Below are 14,473 nucleotides of genomic sequence, written 5' to 3' on the forward strand. Positions count from 1 at the left end.
CATAAAGTCCCAGTCATATAGTCCCAGTTGTATAATCATATAGTCCCAGGGGTATAGTCATATAGTCCCAGTCATATAGTCCCAGTCGTATAGTCATATAGTCATATGGTCCCAGTGGTATAGTCATATAGTCCCAGTCATATAGTCCTGGTCATATAGTCACATAGTCCAAGTCATATAGTCACAGTGGTATAGTCATATAGTCCCAGTCATATAGTCATATAGTCCCAGTCATATAGTCATATAGTCCCAGTCATATAGTCCCAGTGGTATAGTCATAAAGTCCCAGTCATATAGTCCCAGTTGTATAATCATATAGTCCCAGGGGTATAGTCATATAGTCCCAGTCGTATAGTCATATAGTCCCAGTTGTATAATCATATTGTCCCAGTGGTATAGTCATATAGTCCATGTCATATAGTCCCAGTGGTATAGTCATATAGTCCCAGTCATATAGTCCCAGTGGTATAGTCATATATTCCCAGTCATGTAGTCCCAGTGGTATAGTCATATAGTCCCAGTGGTATAGTCATATAGTCCCAGTCATATAGTCCCAGTGGTATAGTCATATAGTCCCAGTCGTACAGTCATATAGTCCCAATGGTATAGTCATATAGTCCCAGTGGTATAGTCATACAGTCCCAGTGGTATAGTCATATAGTCCCAGTCATATAGTCCCAATGGTATAGTCATATAGTCCCAGTCGTATAGTCCCGGTCATATAGTCATATAGTCCCAGTCATATAGTCCCAGTGGTATAGTCATATAGTCCCATTCATATAGTCCCGGTCATATAGTCCCAGTGGTATAGTCATATAGTCCCAGTCATATAGTCCCGGTCATATAGTCATATAGTCCCAGTCATATAGTCCCAGTGGTATAGTCATATAGTCCCATTCATATAGTCCCAGTCATATAGTCCCAGTGGTATAGTCATATAGTCCCAGTCATATAGTCCCAGTCATATAGTCCCAGTCATATAGTCATATAGTCCCAGTCATATAGTCCCGGTCGTATAGTCCCAGTGGTATAGTCCCAGTTGTATAATCATATAGTCCCAGTTGTATAGTCCCAGTTGTATAATCATATAGTCCCAGTGGTATAGTCATATAGTCCCAGGGATATAGTCATATAGTCATATAGTCCCAGTTGTATAATCATATAGTCCCAGTCATATAGTCCCAGTTGTATAATCATATAGTCCCAGTTGTATAGTCCCAGTTGTATAATCATATAGTCCCAGTTGTATAATCATATAGTCCCAGTTGTATAGTCCTAGTTGTATAGTCATATAGTCTCCAGGTCTTTACTCTCTCCATGTTAACAGAGAAGCCAGTCTCCAGGTCTTTACTCTCTCCATGTTAACAGAGAAGCCAGTCTCCAGGTCTTTACTCTCTCCATGTTAACAGAGAAGCCAGTCTCCAGGTCTTTACTCTCTCCATGTTAACAGAGAAGCCAGTCTCCAGGTCTTTACTCTCTCCATTATAAAACTGAACTGATCATTATTCATCAGGGGTCTCCACTTCATTCTGTCACTGAGCAGAGGGCTGACACACACACACACACACACACACACACACACACACACACACACACACACACACACACACACACACACACACACACACACACACACACACACACACACACACACACACACACACACACACGTTGGCTCGGTTCTCACTCAGTCAGAGAGTCCAGTGTTTAGCGAGAATGGAGAATGAATGACACAGAAAAGCAGAAAGACATTCATGAATGAATCTGGCTTGTACACCGGGGTCCTTTATCTGTACAACATGAGGACGTAACCTGGGTGTCGTTATAACACGAGGACATAGCCTGGGTGTCGTTATAACACGAGGACATAGCCTGGGTGTCGTTATAACACGACGACATAGCCTGGGTGTCGTTATAACACGAGGACATAGCCTGGGTGTCGTTATAACACGACGACATAGCCTGGGTGTCGTTATAACACGAGGACATAGCCTGGGTGTCGTTATAACACGAGGACATAGCCTGGGTGTCGTTATAACACGACGACATAGCCTGGGTGTCGTTATAACACGACGACATAGCCTGGGTGTCGTTATAACACGAGGACATAGCCTGGGTGTCGTTATAACACGACGACATAGCCTGGGTGTCGTTATAACACGACGACATAGCCTGGGTGTCGTTATAACACGAGGACATAGCCTGGGTGTCGTTATAACACGAGGACATAGCCTGGGTGTCGTTATAACACGAGGACATAGCCTGGGTGTCGTTATAACACGAGGACATAGCCTGGGTGTCGTTATAACACGAGGACATAGCCTGGGTGTCGTTATAACACGAGGACATAGCCTGGGTGTCGTTATAACACGAGGACATAGCCTGGGTGTCGTTATAACACGAGGACATAGCCTGGGTGTCGTTATAACACGACGACATAGCCTGGGTGTCGTTATAACACGAGGACATATCCTGGGTGTCGTTATAACACGAGGACATAGCCTGGGTGTCGTTATAACACGACGACATAGCCTGGGTGTCGTTATAACACGAGGACATATCCTGGGTGTCGTTATAACACGAGGACATAGTCTGGGTGTCGTTATAACACGAGGACATAGCCTGGGTGTCGTTATAACACGAGGACATAGCCTGGGTGTCGTTATAACACGACGACATAGCCTGGGTGTCGTTATAACAAGGACATAGCCTGGGTGTCGTTATAACACGAGGACGTAACCTGGGTGTCGTTATAACACGACGACATAGCCTGGGTGTCGTTATAACACGAGGACATAGCCTGGGTGTCGTTATAACACGAGGACGTAGCCTGGGTGTCGTTATAACACGACGACATAGCCTGGGTGTCGTTATAACACGAGGACATAGCCTGGGTGTCGTTATAACACGAGGACATAGCCTGGGTGTCGTTATAACACGAGGACATAGCCTGGGTGTCGTTATAACACGACGACATAGCCTGGGTGTCGTTATAACACGACGACATAGCCTGGGTGTCGTTATAACACGAGGACATAGCCTGGGTGTCGTTATAACACGAGGACATAGCCTGGGTGTCGTTATAACACGAGGACATAGCCTGGGTGTCGTGTTATAACACGGCAGGGTAGCCTAGTGGTTAGGGCTTTGGACCAGTAACCGAAAGGCTGCAAGTTCGAATCCCCGAGCTGACAAGGTACAAATCTGTCGTTCTGCCCCTGAACAGGCAGTTAACCCACTGTTCCTAGGCCGTCATTGAAAATAAGAATTTGTTCTTAACTGACTTGCCTAGTAAAATAAAGGTAAAATAAAATAAAAAAAATAAACAACACGAGGACATAGCCTGGGTGTCGTTATAACACGTAACCTGGGTGTTGCTTCTAGGGGTAGCAGGTAGTACCTCTCTCCCCCCCTACCTCTCTCCCTCTTCCCCCTACCTCTCTCCCTCTTCCCCCTACCTCTCTCCCCCTACCTCTCTCCCTCTTCCCCCTACCTCTCTCCCTCTTCCCCCCTACCTCTCTCCCTCTACCCCCTACCTCTCTCCCTCTACCCCCTACCTCTCTCCCTCTACCCCCTAACTCTCTCCCTCTACCCCCTAACTCTCTCCCTCTACCCCCTACCTCTCTCCCTCTACCCCCTACCTCAAATCAAATCAAATTTTATTTGTCACATACACATGGTTAGCAGATGTTAATGCGAGTGTAGCGAAATGCTTGTGCTTCTAGTTCCGACAATGCAGTAATAACGAACAAGTAATCTAACTAACAATTCCAAAAAAAGTACTGTCTTATACACAGTGTAAGGGGATAAAGAATATGTACATAAGGATATATGAATGAGTGATGGTACAGAGCAGCATAGGCAAGATACAGTAGATGATATTGAGTACAGTATATGCATATGAGATGAGTATGTAAACCAAGTGGCATAGTTAAAGTGGCTAGTGATACATGTATTACATAAGGATGCAGTCGATGATATAGAGTACAGTATCAACATATGCATATGAGATGAATAATGTAGGGTAAGTAACATTATATAAGGTAGCATTGTTTAAAGTGGCTAGTGATATATTTACATCATTTCCCATCAATTCCCATGATTAAAGTGGCTGGAGTTGAGTCAGTGTCATTGACAGTGTGTTGGCAGTAGCCACTCAATGTTAGTGGTGGCTGTTTAACAGTCTGATGGCCTTGAGATAGAAGCTGTTTTTCAGTCTCTCGGTCCCAGCTTTGATGCACCTGTACTGACCTCGCCTTCTGGATGACAGCGGGGTGAACAGGCAGTGGCTCGGGTGGTTGATGTCCTTGATGATCTTTATGGCCTTCCTGTAGCATCGGGTGGTGTAGGTGTCCTGGAGGGCAGGTAGTTTGCCCCCGGTGATGCGTTGTGCAGACCTCACTACCCTCTGGAGAGCCTTACGGTTGAGGGCGGTGCAGTTGCCATACCAGGCGGTGATACAGCCCGCCAGGATGCTCTCGATTGTGCATCTGTAGAAGTTTGTGAGTGCTTTTGGTGACAAGCCGAATTTCTTCAGCCTCCTGAGGTTGAAGAGGCGCTGCTGCGCCTTCCTCACGATGCTGTCTGTGTGAGTGGACCAATTCAGTTTGTCTGTGATGTGTATGCCGAGGAACTTAAAACTTGCTACCCTCTCCACTACTGTTCCATCGATGTGGATGGGGGGGGTGTTCCCTCTGCTGTTTCCTGAAGTCCACAATCATCTCCTTAGTTTTGTTGACGTTGAGTGTGAGGTTATTTTCCTGACACCACACTCCGAGGGCCCTCACCTCCTCCCTGTAGGCCGTCTCGTCGTTGTTGGTAATCAAGCCTACCACTGTTGTGTCGTCCGCAAACTTGATGATTGAGTTGGAGGCCACAGGACAGACAGGGAGCGTCTCCGGTCCTGAAGTCCACAGGACAGACAGGGAGCGTCTCTGGTCCTGAAGTCCACAGGACAGACAGGGAGCGTCTCCGGTCCTGAAGTCCACAGGACAGACAGGGAGCGTCTCCGGTCCTGAAGTCCACAGGACAGACAGGGAGCGTCTCTGGTCCTGAAGTCCACAGGACAGACAGGGAGCGTCTCTGGTCCTGAAGTCTACAGGACAGACAGGGAGCGTCTCTGGTGCTGAAGTCTACAGGACAGACAGGGAGCGTCTCCGGTCCCGAAGTCCACAGGACAGACAGGGAGCGTCTCCGGTCCTGAAGTCCACAGGACAGACAGGGAGCGTCTCTGGTCCTGAAGTCTACAGGACAGACAGGGAGCGTCTCTGGTCCTGAAGTCTACAGGACAGACAGGGAGCGTCTCACATGCCGTCTCACCATAATGGCCATAGAGTCAGACCACCTATAACCTGGCCATAGAGTCAGACCATAACCTGGCCATAGAGTCAGACCACCAACTATAACCTGGCCATAGAGTCAGACCACCGACCATAACCTGGCCATAGAGTCAGACCACTGACCATAGAGTCAGACCACCAACATAACCTGGCCATAGAGTCAGACCACCGACCATAACCTGGCCATAGAGTCAGACCAGACCACTGACCATAGAGTCAGACCACCAACCATAACCTGGCCATAGAGTCAGACCACCGACCATAACCTGGCCATAGAGTCAGACCACCGACCATAACCTGGCCATAGAGTCAGACCACCGACCATAACCTGGCCATAGAGTCAGACCACTGACCATAACCTGGCCATAGAGTCAGACCACAGACCATAACCTGGCCATAGAGTCAGACCACTGACCATAGAGTCAGACCACCGACCATAACCTGGCCATAGAGTCAGACCACTGACCATAACCTGGCCATAGAGTCAGACCACCGACCATAACCTGGCCATAGAGTCAGACCACCGACCATAACCTGGCCATAGAGTCAGACCACCGACCATAACCTGGTCATAGAGTCAGACCACCGACCATAACCTGGTCATAGAGTCAGACCACCGACCATAACCTGGCCATAGAGTCAGACCACCGACCATAACCTGGCCATAGAGTCAGACCACTGACCATAACCTGGCCATAGAGTCAGACCACAGACCATAACCTGGCCATAGAGTCAGACCACTGACCATAGAGTCAGACCACCAACCATAACCTGGCCATAGAGTCAGACCACCGACCATAACCTGGCCATAGAGTCAGACCACCGACCATAACCTGGCCATAGAGTCAGACCACCGACCATAACCTGGCCATAGAGTCAGACCACTGACCATAACCTGGCCATAGAGTCAGACCACAGACCATAACCTGGCCATAGAGTCAGACCACTGACCATAGAGTCAGACCACCGACCATAACCTGGCCATAGAGTCAGACCACTGACCATAACCTGGCCATAGAGTCAGACCACCGACCATAACCTGGCCATAGAGTCAGACCACCGACCATAACCTGGCCATAGAGTCAGACCACCGACCATAACCTGGTCAGACCACCGACCACCTGGCCATAGAGTCAGACCACCGACCATAACCTGGCCATAGAGTCAGACCACCGACCATAACCTGGCCATAGAGTCAGACCACTGACCATAACCTGGCCATAGAGTCAGACCACTGACCATAACCTGTCCATAGAGTCAGACCACCGACCATAACCTGACCATAGAGTCAGACCACCAACCATAACCTGGCCATAGAGTCAGACCACTGACCATAGAGTCAGACCACCGACCATAACCTGGCCATAGAGTCAGACCACCGACCATAACCTGTCCATAGAGTCAGACCACCGACCATAACCTGGCCATAGAGTCAGACCACTGACCATAACCTGGCCATAGAGTCAGACCACTGACCATAACCTGGCCATAGAGTCAGACCACTGACCATAACCTGGCCATAGAGTCAGACCACTGACCATAACCTGGCCATAGAGTCAGACCACCGACCATAACCTGGCCATAGAGTCAGACCACTGGCCATAGAGTCAGACCACTGACCATAACCTGGCCATAGAGTCAGACCACCGACCATAACCTGGCCATAGAGTCAGACCACCGACCATTACCTGGCCATAGAGTCAGACCACCGACCATTACCTGGCCATAGAGTCAGACCACCGACCATAACCTGGCCATAGAGTCAGACCACCGACCATAACCTGGCCATAGAGTCAGACCACCGACCATAACCTGGCCATAGTCAGACCACCGACCATAACCTGGCCATAGAGTCAGACCACCGACCATAACCTGACCATAGAGTCAGACCACCGACCATAACCTGGCCATAGAGTCAGACCACCGACCATAACCTGGCCATAGAGTCAGACCACCGACCATAACCTGGCCATAGAGTCAGACCACCGACCATAACCTGACCATAGAGTCAGACCACCAACTATAACCTGGTCATAGAGTCAGACCACCGACCATAACCTGGCCATAGAGTCAGACCACCGACCATAACCTGACCATAGAGTCAGACCACCGACCATAACCTGGCCATAGAGTCAGACCACTGGGCATAGAGTCAGACCACTGACCATAACCTGGCCATAGAGTCAGACCACTGACCATAACCTGGCCATAGAGTCAGACCACCGACCATAACCTGGCCATAGAGTCAGACCACCGACCATAACCTGACCATAGAGTCAGACCACCAACCATAACCTGGCCATAGAGTCAGACCACTGACCATAACCTGACCATAGAGTCAGACCACCAACCATAACCTGGCCATAGAGTCAGACCACTGACCATAACCTGACCATAGAGTCAGACCACTGACCATAGAGTCAGACCACCGACCATAACCTGACCATAGAGTCAGACCACTGACCATAACCTGACCATAGAGTCAGACCACTGACCATAGAGTCAGACCACCGACCATAACCTGGCCATAGAGTCAGACCACCGACCATAACCTGTCCATAGAGTCAGACCACCGACCATAACCTGACCATAGAGTCAGACCACCGACCATAACCTGGCCATAGAGTCAGACCACCGACCATAACCTGACCATAGAGTCAGACCACCGACCATAACCTGGCCATAGAGTCAGACCACCGACCATAACCTGACCATAGAGTCAGACCACTGACCATAACCTGGCCATAGAGTCAGACCACCGACCATAACCTGACCATAGAGTCAGACCACCATAGAAAAACATGGACGGTCAGAGAAGACCGACTGTAAACATTCTGCTCGAAATATGACTCAGAGGTCTTTATCTCATTACATGTAAAGAAAGAACTGCAGGACTTCTTGAACTGCCTGCTGAGGAGAAAAATGGAGATGCTTTGCTGCCTCAGGACCTGGACGACTTGCCTTAACAGAAGGAACCATGTACACTGCTCTGTATCAGAGAGTTCTACAGGAGAATGTCAGGCCAGCTGTCTTTGGGCTGAAGATGAAGCACAGCTGGTTTATGCAGCAAGACAATGATCTAAAACACAATCAAGTCGACTGCTGTAAACTCAGACTGGGCTTGTGCAAGAGTTGGAATGCAAAATGATGCAAATGAGGCCACCCACACCACACACACACACACACACACACACATTTCTGGGTTGAGGCTTGTCCTTCAAAACACACCAGAGGTGATGAGAAAAGCTGCTGTTAAAGGTTAGTTCTCTCCAATTCGCTCAACTAGCTAAACGACACGCCACAGGACCACACCACTCCACCCGATCCCCTGTGGCGGTGATTTAACACAACAACCACCTGTTAGGCACTTTGTGATAACTCCGGATGTAAGAAAGGGCTTTATAAAATTAAATGTGATGGATTGGACAACAACAACAACCTGTAACTATAGGAACGGTCCTTGGAGAGGCCACTGTATCTATAGGAACAGTCCTGGGAGAGGTCACTGTAACTATAGGAACGGTCCTGGGAAAGACCACTGTAACTATAGGAACGGTCCTGGGAGAGGTCACTGTAACTATAGGAACGGTCCTGGGAGAGGTCACTGTAACTATAGGAACGGTCCTGGGAGAGGTCACTGTAACTATAGGAACGGTCCTGGGAGAGGTCACTGTAACTATAGGAACGGTCCTGGGAGAGGTCACTGTAACTATAGGAACGGTCCTGGGAGAGGTCACTGTAACTATAGGAACGGTCCTGGGAGAGGTCACTGTAACTATAGGAACGGTCCTTGGAGAGGTCACTGTAACTATAGGAACGGTCCTGGGAGAAGTCACTGTAACTATAGGAACGGTCCTGGGAGAGGTCACTGTAACTATAGGAACGGTCCTGGGAGAGGTCACTGTAACTATAGGAACGGTCCTGGGAGAGGTCACTGTAACTATAGGAACGGTCCTGGGAGAGGCCACTGACACAGTAACTCTAGTGTTGTGTAATCACTGCTACAGTGGGGTGGGGGTTATTATTATGGAACACTGCAGATAGTAATACTGAACAGAGAGAGAGAGAGGGAGAGAGAGAGAGGGAGAGAGAGAGAGAGAGAGGGAGAGAGAGGGAGAGAGAGGGAGATCTTCATAACCTGAGAAACTGAACAGAGAGGTTTGACAACACAGACAGAGAGAGAGGGTAAGATATTTCATTGAAACTGAAGCCTGTTTACGGTACACCTCCCCCCCTCATAAAGACAGAGCTCTCAGAGTGGTGTCTCCGGTGTTGTGATCATTGTGTAACATCGACATTACATGACTCTCTGTAAAAGGTGCTAGATCAACAGCACTGCAGGTCCAACTCAGTTCCTCCAGCCCAACCCTGGGAAGTCTACTCTATTCTAGCCTACCCACACTGTCTGTCCCCATCTGTCTCTGTAAGGACTTGGAGAGCGCTGGTTCATTTGTAAGAGATATGGTGTGCATTTCAAATGGCACCCTATTTCCCTATATAATGCACTACTTTTGACCAGGGCCTAGGAGGCTAAAGTAGTGCACTAAAATAGGGAATAGGCAAGGTGCCATTTGGGAACACATCCATGCTGTCAGAATTTGAAGATGGTTTTGTACTGAAGCCTCCACGGAGCCAGTGATCCCACAACAACATCCCCACCCACATGGTCTAGGCTGTGACCTATAGTAACCTGGCAGGTTCAAAAACATCAGAGTCCCGAATGACACCTGTTCCCTGTCTAAAGCACAACTTGTCCTATTGACATCCTTACGATGCATTGTAACCACATCATGATGCATTACACAGAGATGCCATACAAGTAGTTCTTGTTATTAATTATACGGGACTATACCTGCAAGCTCCGGACTAAGAGATAATAGGTATCCGTAAAGTAAAAGTGTTACCAGCTTTTGTTATGCAAATCAATCCTAGCTACTTTTAGAACCAGAATAAACTGCCTGCCACTGGGCGCTATCAGAAGAGCACTGCGCTGTTGCACAACAACTGTGGCCTAGTGCATCACGAACCGGTTCCGACTGGATCAGTCTGGATCCCTTCCGCAGAGAACAGGCAAGAAGAATTGAGTCTGTCTGTCTGTCTGCAGCAGACTACTAGAAGGCAGAATAAAAGCGACACAATGCGAAATGACCATCTAATCTCTAGGCTGCAAAGGACCGCAGCGCTACAGTGTAGTGACGTTATATAGACTAGTGGCCTATCTGGCGGCGCCGTTGACCTGTTCACTAGCTAGAATACCTACTACCTACTCTACTGTATTGTATTGCTAACTAGAATATAAGCGAACGCGCGCACGTCAAGACAGAAAGGGTTCAGAGTCATTGCTAACTAAGTGCAGATGTTTTCTTGCAAAGACGATTGAAAAGCGTCTTTATGAGCCATATAACAGCTAGCGCGGTGGGTTCGATATGTCACATGTCTGTGCGTCCTAGTGTGTGCAGAGTTATTTGGTGGTTTGTTGTGTGTGTGTGTGTGTGTGTGTGTGTGTGTGTGTGTGTGTGTGAGAGAGAGAGAGAAAGAGAGAAAGCGAGAGACACAGACAGATGACAGCGCATAGGGGAACTCACCGAGGCTTCACCCGGTACCACTGGGAGCTTGGTGTCCGCTTGGGTCGTGCGGTAAGACTGGCTGGCTGAAACACTTTGTGTAAAAACGGTGGAGACGCGTACTGGAAGGATGAACAGAAAGACTGCCTTTAAATTATCAATCAGAATCAGTCCGTTTTGCTGGGAGGAGGCGGGTCCACGGGCAGGCTGCGGCTCAGCCAATAGCAGAAGCCGAAGTAGTCAAAGGGAACTAATACTGGCCAATGAGCGACGTGGCTTCACAGTTCAGCGGAACTCCAGACGATTCACCGAAGCGAATCACGACATCTACGTTCACGAAGTATCAGTTTCACAGAACAGTGTCAATGTAGCGGACTGGCTAAACACGATCCACTCAATGATACAACTAGGAAACGTTATATTGGACTCATACCCGGATTATGTCAGAGTCTCAGAGAGCATGCCGTATAACAACCTAGTTTAAATGACTGATAGGCATGGATAAAATGTAGACCTATGTGACCGACATACCTTTGCTCCTAGTCAATCATTCATGACGCGTATCAACATTTGCCGAATAAGTGACTGGCTACAGTAGCCTATTGACAGCTTTTCAGATGACACCCTAGGCTTCACTCTCCCGATATCTACTGCAGCCCTCATCCCCACCCGTTCTGACAGTCACATTCTGTTAAAGGTCCCCAAAGCACACACATCCCTGGTCGCTCCTCTTTTCAGTTCGCTGCAGCTAGAGACTGGAACGAGCTGCAACAAACACTCAAACTGGACAGTTTTATCTCAATCTCTTCATTCAAAGACTCAGTCATGGACACTCTTACTGACAGTTGTGGCTGCTTGGCGTGATGTATTGTTGTCTCTACATTCTTGCCCTTTGTTCTGTTGGCTGTGCTCAATAATGTTTGTACCCTGTTTTGTGTTGCTGCCATGTTATGTTGTCGTATTAGGTCTCTATGCAGTGTTGTGTTATCTCTCTTCTCATATATTTAATTTAATTTATTTTTAATCCCAGCTCCCATCCCCGCAGAAGGCCTTTTGGTAGGCCGTCATTATAATTAAGAATTTGTTCTTTATTCCTAGTTAAATAAAGGTTAAATAAGTACAAATAAAATGCTGACTACATGGAACTCTATTCCACAGTACTACATAAAGCCATGACTACATGGAACTCTATTCCACAGTACTACATAGAGCCATGACTACATGGAACTCTATTCCACAGTACTACATAGAGCCATGACTACATGGAACTCTATTCCACAGTACCACATAGAGCCATGACTACATGGAACTCTATTCCACAGTACTACATAGAGCCATGACTACATGGAACTCTATTCCACAGTACTACATAGAGCCATGACTACATGGAACTCTATTCCACAGTCCTACATAAAGCCATGACTACATGGAACTCTATTCCACAGTCCTGCATATAGCCATGACTACATGGAACTCTATTCCACAGTACTACATAGAGCCATGACTACATGGAACTCTATTCCACAGTACCGCATAGAGCCATGACTACATGGAACTCTATTCCACAGAACTACATAGAGCCATGACTACATGGAACTCTATTCCACAGTACTACATAGAGCCATGACTACATGGAACTCTATTCCACAGTACTACATAGAGCCATGACTACATGGAACTCTATTCCACAGTACTACATAGAGCCATGACTACATGGAACTATATTCCACAGTCCTACATAGAGCCATGACTACATGGAACTCTATTCCATAGTACTACATAGAGCCATGACTACATGGAACTCTATTCCACAGTACTACATAGAGCCATGACTACATGGAACTCTATTCCACAGTACTACATAGAGCCATGACTACATGGAACTCTATTCCACAGTCCTACATAGAGTCATGACTACATGGAACTCTATTCCACAGTCCTACATAGAGTCATGACTACATGGAACTCTATTCCACAGTACCACATAGAGCCATGACTACATGGAACTCTATTCCACAGTACTACATAGAGCCATGACTACATGGAACTCTATTCCACAGTCCTACATAGAGCCATGACTACATGGAACTCTAGTCCACAGTACTACATAGAGCCATGACTACATGGAACTCTATTCCACAGTCCTACATAGAGCCATGACTACATGGAACTCTAGTCCACAGTACCACATAGAGCCATGACTACATGGAACTCTATTCCACAGTCCTACATAGAGTCATGACTACATGGAACTCTATTCCACATCAAGTAACTGATGCAGCAGTAAAAACAGATTTAAAAAGCAGGTCAAATCAAATCAAAGTTTATTCGTCATGTGGTGTAGTAGACCTTACAGTGAAATGCTTACTTACAACAGGCTAAACCCCAGGAAGAGTAGCTGCTGCCTTGGCAGGAACTAATGGGGATCCATAATAAACCCCAGGAAGAGTAGCTGCTACCATGGCAGTAACTAATGGGGATCCATAATAAACCCCAGGAAGAGTAGCTGCTGCTTTGACAGGAACTAATGGGGATCCATAATAAACCCCAGGAAGAGTAGCTGCTGCCTTGACAGGAACTAATGGGGATCCATAATAAACCCCAGGAAGAGTAGCTGCTGCCTTGGCAGGAACTAATGGGGATCCATAATAAACCCCAGGAAGAGTAGCTGCTACCATGGCAGTAACTAATGGGGATCCATAATAAACCCCAGGAAGAGTAGCTGCTGCCTTGGCAGGAACTACTGGGGATCCATAATAAACCCCAGGAAGAGTAGCTGCTGCCTTTGCAGGTACTAATGGGGGTCCATAATAAACCCCAGGAAGAGTAGCTGCTGCCTTGGCATGAACTAATGGGGATCCATAATAAACCCCAGGAGGAGTATCTGCTGTCTTGACAGGAACTAATGGGGATTCATAATAAACCCCAGGAAGAGTAGCTGCTGCCTTGGCAGGAACTAATGGGGATCCATAATAAACCCCAGGAAGAGTAGCTGCTGCCTTGGCAGGAACTAATGGGGATCCATAATAAACCCCAGGAGGAGTATCTGCTGTCTTGACAGGAACTAATGGGGATCCATAATAAACCCCAGGAAGAGTAGCTGCTGCCCTGGCAGGAACTAAAGAGGATCTATAATAAACCCCAGGAAGAGTAGCTGCTACCTTGGCAGGAACTAATGGGGATCCATAATAAACCCCAGGAAGAGTAGCTGCTGCTTTGACAGGAACTAATGGGGATCTATAATAAACCCCAGGAAGAGTAGCTGCTGCCTTGGCAGGAACTACTGGGGATCCATAATAAACCCCAGGAAGAGTAGCTGCTGCCTTGGCAGGAACTAATGGGGATCCATAATACACCCCAGGAAGAGTAGCTGCTGCCTTGGCAGGAACTACTGGGGATCCATAATAAACCCCAGGAAGAGTAGCTGCTGCCTTTGCAGGTACTAATGGGGGTCCATAATAAACCCCAGGAAGAGTAGCTGCTGCCTTGGCATGAACTAATGGGGATCCATAATAAACCCCAGGAGGAGTATCTGCTGTCTTGACAGGAACTAATGGGGATTCATAATAA

The 14,473-nt window shown here is 47.6% G+C and overlaps 1 protein-coding gene across 1 annotated transcript in view; it reads right to left on the reverse strand.

Moving 5' to 3' along the window:
* LOC121844302 (4-aminobutyrate aminotransferase, mitochondrial-like) overlaps nt 1-11,299 on the reverse strand; it is a 58,973-nt gene extending 47,674 nt beyond the window's left edge. Inside the window, exon 1 of the mRNA XM_042314236.1 lies at nt 10,925-11,299. The gene's annotated coding sequence lies outside the window, so the exon portion shown is untranslated. The remainder of the gene's footprint in view (nt 1-10,924) is intronic.
* Between the last annotated feature and the right edge of the window lie 3,174 nt (nt 11,300-14,473).

Source organism: Oncorhynchus tshawytscha, unplaced genomic scaffold (assembly GCF_018296145.1).
Source record: "Oncorhynchus tshawytscha isolate Ot180627B unplaced genomic scaffold, Otsh_v2.0 Un_contig_9707_pilon_pilon, whole genome shotgun sequence".
NCBI lineage: Eukaryota > Metazoa > Chordata > Actinopteri > Salmoniformes > Salmonidae > Oncorhynchus > Oncorhynchus tshawytscha.